This window comes from Oryctolagus cuniculus, chromosome 12, assembly GCF_964237555.1.
Source record: "Oryctolagus cuniculus chromosome 12, mOryCun1.1, whole genome shotgun sequence".
Taxonomy (NCBI): domain Eukaryota; kingdom Metazoa; phylum Chordata; class Mammalia; order Lagomorpha; family Leporidae; genus Oryctolagus; species Oryctolagus cuniculus.
The window spans coordinates 37,033,803-37,044,161 of record NC_091443.1 but is presented as its reverse complement, the minus strand read 5'-3'; the positions used below and the strand labels follow the sequence as shown (position 1 = coordinate 37,044,161).

The window sequence follows — 10,359 nt, the reverse complement described above, 5'->3', positions numbered from 1 at the left end:
ATAGACCTGCAACTACAGGATCACCTTGTCAGTGCCATCACTACACAGCCAGTAAACAGTTAATGAGCTGTCTTCCTAATCCAAGCACAGTAGCCTAAGGAGTTTAAGAAAAAAGTTTCTCAGAGTTCATCTGCCTGGACCATTTAGGTGAAGTAGCTGCTGGTTTATCATGGCTACCATAACTAGTGAATAGCATCCCACAGACACTGACTTCTGCTATTTTGGGGTTAGCTACCTTTCAGTGCCAAGAGCCACACGGCTCTGATACATACCCAGCAATGAGTCTTGTGTATCTATCTGTAACCATCCATCTCTGGGACTGGGGCTTGCTCCAGCAGCTGCTCCAGAAATCTCTTGGTAAGAAATCCCTTGGCAAATCCACGTCAGTACACTGATTACCATTCTTCGTCTGATTAAGCTTCATATGATTTTGGATTTTACTTTACATTTTTTTTCCAGTGGTTAAAATAATAACATTCTGACCGCTTCATTGGTTATACTCCCAACAGTAGTCTAACTTAATTCGTTCCACCATTATACTTTTATTTCATTCTCCTTACTCGCCATTTCCTTTAGCTCATCTTTTGGGTTAGCAGGAATATCAGAGACCCAAAAATCTAACTTGGTGGAGCTGGAATAGTGGCTATTCAGATAAACAGTGATGAACAAGAAATTAAGTCTGAGTGTGTTAGAGACTGAATGTTTGTGTCCCTCCAAAAATCCATTTGTGAAAGTCTCTTTTTTTTTTTATCATTTGTGGAAGTCTTAAGGTCATTAGGGTTAGATAAGATCATGAGGGTGGTATCTCATGATAGGGTTAGTGTCCTTTTAAGAAGAGACACATTCTATCTCTCCCTCACCCTTTTCCACACCAAAGAAAGACCAGGAGAAGGCAGCCATGAGTAAGCCAGGACGAGAGCCCTTTTCAGAACGGAGTTGGCCAGGACCCTGATGCTGGACTTCTTAGCTCCAGAACATGAGAAGTAAACTTGTGTTGTGTAACCCACCTGGTCTGTGGCATTCAGTTCTGGCAATTAAGCTGACAATAAGGAATAGACCTGATACTGGTGATCTGGGCTGGAAATCTCAAATATCCTGGGTCCTCCATTAGCACTGGAGCACAACAGGAATTATTTTGTTCATTTTATATGAAAAGACAACAAATATTAAAATCTAAACTATATTCTGAGATGTCTGTAATTAACACTTTTATTAAAAGGTGACATTATATCAAGACAGAATTCTCTTAGAGGTATTAAGCTGTGTAGTCATCATAAATTTAAGGATAAGCAGGTTTCAAGGTGCACCAGGACCAGTCAATGCACCAAAAGTTCAAATGAAAATTGACTTGACTGAAACAAATTATTTTTTTATCATTCAACAGAATTAATGAAATTCCTTCTAGATGGGCATGATACTAGGTGCTGTTGTGAGTGCTGGGGTGGGATGGCAGTTAGAAATGAAGCAGTGAAGGGTCAGCATTTGGCCTAGTAATTAAGACACCTGCATCCCACATCAGAGCTTCTGGGAATAGTCCTAATTACAGTTTCCAGCTAATACGAACCCTGGGAAGCAGAAGGTAATGGCTCAAGTAGCTGAGTCCCTGCCTTCACATAAAAGATCTAGATTGAGTTCCAGGCTAATAAGGAAATAGAAAAAAAGAGAGTGTTTACTCATTTTCATCTACTTGAAAAGCAGAGGAGAGACAGAAAAAGAGAGAGAAATATCTTCTACCTGCTGGTTCACTCCCTGAATACCTACAACAGCAAGAACTAGGTCAGACAGAAGCCACTAGCTTGAAACTCCTTCTAGGTCTCCCCTACAGGTGGCAGGGACCAAAGCATTTGGCCCATCATCTGCTGCCTCTCACAATGTATTATGCGGAAGCTGGATTGTAAGCAGAATAGCCAGGTCTCTCACCAGCACTCTAATATGGATGTGGATATCCCAAGTGGTGACTAAACCTGCTGTGCCACAGTGCCCACTTCAAATGAATATTTTAAAGAATGGTGGTTTTTTGTTTGTTTGTTTTTTTTTTTTTTTTTTTTTTTACAAAACACGTTGATTGTTTTGCTTTACAAAAATTACAAAAAAAAAAAGCTCTTAAAAATAGAAATAGCTTCTCAGAGCCTTGGGAACTACTTGTAAGTAACCAGGGAGTTAGAATCCAGATGTTCTTTTCAAGAATAGTAACAGCAAATCTCCCAAAACTGCACACCATGAGCTGAGTGGCGGGAAGGCCTCCAGTCAAGTCAGAGTCTGCAGCAGTAGCAGGATCTTCTCATTGATGTAGAACCTGTGCAGCACCACCATCAACTTCTCCCCACAGAAGGAGACCTGTTACTCCATGGCCAGGAGGAATTCCCCCTTCAAGGCTTGATGATGCCCCGAGTGACTGTGTGGTGCTCGATCGGAATTCCTGGGTTGGACAGCAATTCCAGATGAATTACCCCACCTTCCTGAGTTCTTAAGTAGGTAAATTCCTCTGACATGTCAAGATGTGTGACTGAAGAAGTTCTTACACTAGCAGTTCCCCTGCTGCCAGATCTTGTTGACAGCTTTCAAGCAGAGGCTGTCACACCCCACAGCCACTCCTGCTGAAGCAGGACCACCACATCCCCCCCGGCGCCATGTTGTCTCTGATGTCCATGAACACTCCAAGCTCAAAATAGGCTAACATCAAGTGCCGGCAGTACAACATAATGCCCTTACTGTTACAAGGCAGGATCTTCCTGGGCTTTACTTTTGAGGACTCTTCTTGTAGCTTGCCTCAGTCCTAAACGGGAAGCACCAGGAAGCACATCAAATCCAGCACTTCTTCATATGTCACCCTGCACTCCTCCAGGGCAAAGTGGTAGGTCACCAGATGGATGAGAGTGCTATGAAGCTCCGCGGTCCCCTGGCTCAAGATTTGTGGCTGTGAAAGTGATCCCTGGAGAGCCACTAAGTGGTGCAGGCTGGCGATGGCCTTTTTATATTCACCCTGGTAGATAATCATATCAGTGAAGATGATTCTTAGCCAAAACCAAGTGTTTGTATTTCAGGCCAGGAAAATTCTTGTAAATTCTTTGTCAAGAAATTCCAGGGAATAGAGCAGCTCCTAGCTCTCCCTGGCCAACTTAAAGGTCTCCAGCACTTCCCCGGAGTTGGTAAGTTCGGCTTTCTTGACTGCAATGTGACAACTCCTTCCTTTTGCTGAACAGTCTTATAGAGCTGAACTCATGGCTTTTTTCCCCTCTTTCCTCTGCCAGTTTTCTCTTTTTATGTTTATGTTTTACTGCAGTCAATTTCCACATCACTGTAGACATTTGAGACATCTTCAATAACCAGTGGAAGCTGGTGTGTGCTATTAGGACCTGGGAAGAGAGACAGCTGCATGCTGTTGACACACTAGAATGTGTTCTTACAGAAGATCAGCATGGTGGAATAGAGCACCTGGTTTTTACATTTGCCTTGTGCTTCATTATCAAAGTTGTTCCTGTAACTGCAGAGATCCTTCATTCTGTGCAAAACATCACCATAGCTCTGTCTTCCTTTATCCATCTACCACTCACATGTCACTCTAAACAATGCTCAAACTCTTAAACAACCTCACCCACAGGTCCACAATCCTGGATTATTTTTTGGTTAGCCCTTCTATGTCATACTTTTTTTTTGTATAAATATTTATTTATTTTTTTTAACTTTTATTTAATGAATATAAATTTCCAAAGTACGACTTATGGATTACAATGGCTTCCCCCCCATACCGTCCTTCCCACCCACAACCCTCCCCTTTCCCACTCCCTCTCTCCTTCCATTCACATCAAGATTCATTTTCGATTATCTTAATATACAGAAGATCAGCTTAGCATACATTAAGTATGGATTTCAACAGTTTGCTCCCACACAGAAACATAAAGTGAAAAATAATAGATGATTTTTTTTAAATGATGATGAAATCAGAGCAGACCTATTGTCATGTTTAATCCCAGTGAGAGTCAAGTTGGGAGTTGATAATTTCTTTTTTTTATTTATTTTTTTTTACAGAGGATCAGTTTAGTATGCATTAAGTAAGGATTTCAACAGTTTGCACCCCCATAGAAACACAAAGTGAAATATATTGTTTGAGTACTCGTTATAGCATTAAATCTCAATGTACAGCACATTAAGGATAGAGATCCTACATGAGGAGTAAGTGCACAGTGACTCCTGTTGTTGACTTTACCAATTGACACTCCTGTCTATGGCATCAGTAGTCTCCCTATGCTCCAGTCATGAGTTTCCAAGGCTATGGAAGCCCTCTGAGTTTTCCGACTCTTATCTTGTTTAGACAAGGTCATAGTCAAAGTGGAGGTTCTCTCCTCCCTTCAGAGAAAGGTACCTCCTTCTTTGATGACCTGTTCTTTCCACTGGGATCTCACTCACAGAGATCTTTTGCCAGAGTGTCTTGGCTTTCCATGCCTGAAATACTCTCATGAGCTTTTCAGCCAGCTCCGAATGCCTTTAGGGCTGATTCTGAGGCCAGAGTGCTGTTTAGGACATCTGCCATTCTATGAGTCTGCTGAGTATCTCACTTCCCATGTTGGATCACTCTCCCCTTTATTTACTCCATCGGTTAGCGTTAGCAGGTACTAGACTTGTCTATGTGCTCCCTTTGACTCCTAGTCCCTCCACCATGACCAACTGTGAACTGAAATTGATCACCTGGAACAGTGAGATGGCATTGGTATATGCCACCTCGATGGGATTGAATTGGAATCCCCTGGTATGCTTCCAACTCCACCACTTGGGGCAAGTCAGCCTGAGCATCTCCCAAATTATACATCTCTTCCCTCTCCCATTCCCACTCCCATGTTCAACAGGGATCACATTTCAGTTAATTTTCAACACTTAAGAATAACTGTGCATCAATTACAGAACTAAACCAGTCATATTAAGTAGAACAGACAAAAAAACTACTAAGAGGGATAATGTATTAAGTTGTTCATTAACAGTCAGGGGTATGCTGATCAAGCCACCGTTTCTCATAGTGTCCACCTCACTCCAACAGGTTTCCCTCTTGGTGTTCAGTCAGTCGTCACCGATCAGGGAGAACATATGGTATTTGTCCCTTTGGGACTGGCTTATTTCACTCAGCATGATGTGTTCCAGATTCCTCCATTTTGTTGCCAATGACTGGATTTCGTTGTTTCTTACTGCGGTATAGTATTCTAAAGAGTACATATCCCATAATTTCTTTATCCAGTCTACCGTTGATGGGCATTTAGGTTGGTTCCAGGTCTTAGCTATTGTGAATTGAGCTGCAATAAACATTAGGGTGCCGACCTCTTTTTTGTTTGCCAATTTAAATTCCTTTGGGTAAATTCCAAGGAGTGGGATGGCTGGGTCGAACGGTAGGGTTATCTTCAGGATTCTGAGGAATCTCCAGACTGACTTCCATAGTGGCTTGACCAGTTTGCATTCCCACCAACAGTGGGTTAGTGTCCCTTTTTCCCCACATCCTCGCCAGCATCTGTTGTTGGTAGATTTCTGAATGTGAGCCATTCTAACCGGGGTGAGGTGAAACCTCATTGTGGTTTTGATTTGCATTTCCCTGATTGCTAATGACCTTGAACATTTTTTCATGTGCCTGTTGGCCATTTGGATTTCCTCTTTTGAAAAATGTCTATTGAGGTCCTTGGCCCATCTCTTAAGTGGGTTGTTGGTTTTGTTTTTGTGGAGTTTCTTGATCTCTTTGTAGATTCTGGTTATTAACCCTTTATCTGTTGCATAGTTTGCAAATATTTTTTCCCATTCTGTCGGTTGTCTCTTCACTCTCCTGACTGTTTCTTTTGCAGTACAGAAACTTCTCAATTTGAGGCAATCCCAATAGTTGATTTTGGCTTTGACTGCCTGTGCCTCCCGGGTCTTTTCCAGAAATTCTTTGCCTGTGCCAATATCTTGAAGGGTTTCTCCAATGTTCTCTAGTAACTTGATGGTGTCAGGTCGTAGATTTAGGTCTTTAATCCATGTTGAGTGGATTTTTGTGTAAGGTGTAAGGTAGGGGTCTTGCTTCATGATTCTGCACGTGGAAATCCAATTTTCCCAGCACCATTTATTGAATAGACTGTCCTTGCTCCAGGAATTAGTTTTAGATCCTTGATCAAATATAAGTTGGCTGTAGATGTTTGGGTTGATTTCTGGTGTTTCAATTCTGTTCCATTGGTCTATCCATCTGTTTCTGTACCAGTACCATGCTGTTTTGATTACAACTGCCCTGTAGTATGTTCTGAAATCTGGTATTGTGATGCCTCCGGCTTTGTTTTTGTTGTACAAGATTGCTTTAGCTATTCGAGGTCTCTTGTGCCTTCATATAAATTTCAGCATCATTTTTTCCAGATCTGAGAAGAATGTCTTCGGTATCTTGATTGGTATTGCATTGAATCTGTAAATTGCTTTTGGGAGAATGGACATTTTGATGATGTTGATTCTTCCAATCCATGAGCATGGAAGATTTTTCCATTTCTTGGTATCCTCTTCTATTTCTTTCTTTAAGGTTTTGTAATTTTCATCGTAGAGATCTTTAACGTCTTTGGTTAAGTTTATTCCAAGGTATTTGATTGTTTTTGTAGCTATTGTGAATGGGATTGATCTTAGAAGTTCTTCCTCAGCCATGGCATTGTCTGTGTATACAAAGGCTGTTGATTTTTGTGCATTGATTTTATACCCTGCTACTTTGCCAAACTCTTCTATGAGTTCCAATAGTCTCTTAGTAGAGTTCTTTGGGTCCCCTAAATACAGAATCATGTCATCTGCAAAGAGGGATAGTTTGAGTTCTTCCTTCCCAATTTGTATCCCTTTAATTTCTTTTTCTTGCCTAATAGCTCTGGTTAGAACCTCCAGAACTATATTGAATAGCAGTGGTGAGAGTGGGCATCCCTGTCTGGTACCAGATCTCAGTGGAAATGCTTCCAACTTTTCCCCATTCAATAGGATGTTGGCCGTGGGTTTTTCATAGATTGCTTTGATTGTATTGAGGAATGTTCCTTCCATACCCAGTTTGCTTAGAGTTTTCATCAGGAAAGGGTGTTGTATTTTATCAAATGCTTTCTCGGCATCTATTGAGATAATCATATGGTTTTTCTTCTGCAGTCTGTTAATGTGGTGTATCACATTGGTTGTCTTGCGCACATTAAACCATCCCTGCATACCAGGGATAAATCCCACTTGGTCTGGGTGGATGATCTTTCTGATGTGTTGTTGCATTCTATTGGCGAGAATTTTACTGAGGATTTTTGCATCTATGTTCATCAGGGATATTGGTCTGTAATTCTCTTTCAGTGCTGCATCTTTCTCTGGCTTAGGAATTAAGGTGATGCTGGCTTCATAGAAAGAATTTGGGAGGACTCCCTCTTCTTCGATTGTTCTGAATAGTTTGAGAAGAATTGGAGTTAGTTCTTCTTTAAACGTCTGGTAGAATTCAGCAGTGAATCCATCTGGTCCTGGGCTTTTCTTTGTTGGGAGGGCCTTTATTACTGTTTCAATTTCTGTCTCAGTTATGGGTCTGTTTAGGTTTTTGATGTCTTCCTGGTTCAATTTAGGCAGGTTGCATGTGTCCAGGAATCTATCCATTTCTGATAGGTTTCCCTGTTTGCTGGCATACAAGTCCTTGTAGTAATTTCTGATGATTCTTTTTATTTCTGTGGTGTCTGTTGTTACATTTCCTTTTTCATCTCTGATTTTATTGATTTGGGTCTTTTCTCTTCTTTTTTTAGTTAGTTGGGCCAATGGGGTGTCAATTTTGTTTATTTTTTCAAAAAACCATCTCTTCGTTTGACTGATTTTTTGTAATGTTTTTCTTGATTCAATCCTGTTGATTTCTTCTCTGATTTTAATTATTTCTCTTCTCCTACTAGATTTGGGTCTGGTTTGCTGTAGGTTTTCTAGATCCTTGAGGTGAATTGAAAGCTCATCTATTTGGTGTCTTTCCAATTTCTTGATGTAGGCACCTATTGATATAAACTTTCCTCTTAACACTGCTTTTGCTGCGTCCCATAAGTTTTGGTATGTTGTGCTGTTATCCTCATTTACTTCCAGAAAGTTTTTGATTTCTCTTTTGATTTCTTCTATGACCCATTGTTCATTCAGGAGCATGTTGTTCAATCTCCATGTGTTTGCGTATGCTCTAGGGATTCCTGAGTTGCTAATTTCCAACTTCATTCCTTTATGGTCTGAGAAGCTGCATGGTATGATTCTAATTCTTTTGAATTTGCTGAGACTTGCTTTATGGCCTAGTATGTGGTCAATCCTAGAGAAGCTTCCATGTACTGCTGAGAAGAATGTAAAATCTTTAGCTGTAGGATTGAAAGTTCTGTATATATCTGTTAGATCCATTTGGGCTATAGTGTCGTTTAAATCTACTGTATCCTTGTTGATCTTCTGACCGGATGATCTGTCTATTTCTGAGAGTGGAGTATTGAAGTCCCCCAGTACTACTGTATTGGGGTCTAAGTCTCCCTTTAAGTCCGTTAATAAATCTTTTAGATAAACTGGTGCCCTGTAGTTAGGTGCATATACATTGATAATTGTTATATCTTCCTGTTGAATTGATCCCTTAATCATGATATAGTGTCCCTCTTTGTCTCTCTTAACAGTTTTTGTGGTAAAGTTTATGTTGTCCGATATTAAGATGGCTACGCCCGCTCTTTTTTCATTTCTGTTGGCATGGTATATCTTTTTCCAGCCTTTCTCTATGTCATACTTTTGAGAACTACGTTTGTTGGGCGACACTAGGTCAGATGTATTTTGTTCATGTTGAGGTTGATTTTGTATCTGAGTAGACCTAGTGATGTAATTGTTATATTATAAATCGGCAGGCAATTGAACATCACAGTTGTTAATTATTATTAGAAGAACATCATAAACAAATAACTTTCTGAAGCAGTTAACAAGAGATTCTTACTCTTCCACAGTTTCTGCCTTAGGAATAATTCCTCTAGACCAACCCCATGCTGCATCACTGTTTCAGGGAAACGCCTCAAAAGTAGAAGCAGCATTTCTGATAACTCCAATGTGCTGAAGCATTGTTCAGTGACCTTCAGGAACATTTCACACCACACCTGACCCAGAAGAGTTTCAAATAAACTTCTTAAAAGTCAGGTTCATTTATCCTGTGAATCATTCCTTGGTGCTGATATAATAATGATGATATGTCTCCATACTACTGGCTGGTTGGGAAACTCACAAACATGTTATAGAGCAGTCTCCCTGCAGTGTCCGTGGCTCTGTGGTCAGCTCTATAGTGCACGTGGCAGACTGGATGTCAAAGTCAGCTGGGTAAGGGCTGCAAGCTATGATCAGTCGTGCTTTGACTGCCCACAGGTCATGGGGAACCAACTCACAGCCTGACAGCACTTGGAACTGCCAGTCACCCTGGGCCAACATGACCCAGGAACCAGCCAGTCTCAGGTTCCAATGCACTCCTGCCTGAACATTTTAAAGAAATAAAGTAATGACCTAGACATCAGCGCCACCCATGACAGGCTTAATCCCTATTGTCTGATAACCCATAATACATTCTTGAATAAGCATATGCAATGATTAAATTGCATTTTAGAGTCCTATTCATTATTGACTCCATATTTCAAATTCTCACTCAGGTACTATTTCTTGTGGCTTCAAATTCAAACTGTGAAGTATATGTCCTTTTCCAAAGTGAACATTTTTCTTAGTACAGAAATGGGAATCAATTTGAATTCCAGAGTTAATACAGCCTAGTAACACCTAAATGCAAAAAAAAAAAAAAAAAAGAAGAAGAAGAAGAAGAAGTGGGAAAAAAGCTGAGCTTAAAGTTAGATGCAAAACTTAGATGCAAAAACAGACTATTCAAAGGCTCACAGGCTGCATTCAAGGTTCTCTGTTGGAGATAATGAGACACCATCTGCTTGTCACTCATTTACAGAGTTTTATGTAGCCAAAGAATGATCCAATATCCATCCAGAGGCAGTTGTACCATTTATTTTTGATAGGACATAATACAAATTCATGTATTTCTTTTAGAAGCTAAACAGAATTTTTATTAAAAGAAATGTACTTTTTGAATTTATTTAATCTCTTAATAACATCTTCTGGCAGGGAAATGTATTTTTTTCCTTCAAAGAATATTTGAGTTGAGATCTTATCTACATCTGTCTCAAACACTATCATGTCAACTCTTCGTATGCTTAGAAGAGAAAAAAAAAAGTTTGAGAGCAGCAGTAAAACAAGTCAGGATCGAAACAGTTTGCCTACCAGGAAAGGAATGTGGATTTTGAAGACACAGTATCACTCACAGTTAATCTCCTATTGTAAAATAACTTCTTGTTTAGATTTTTCATGCTTTAAAAGAATTCAGGGAAC

General features: G+C 40.2%; 1 pseudogene; it reads right to left on the bottom strand.

The window, feature by feature from the left end:
• Positions 1-2,247: 2,247 nt before the first annotated feature.
• On the bottom strand, positions 2,248-9,405 carry LOC100337754 (integrator complex subunit 10-like; annotated as a pseudogene).
• Between the last annotated feature and the right edge of the window lie 954 nt (positions 9,406-10,359).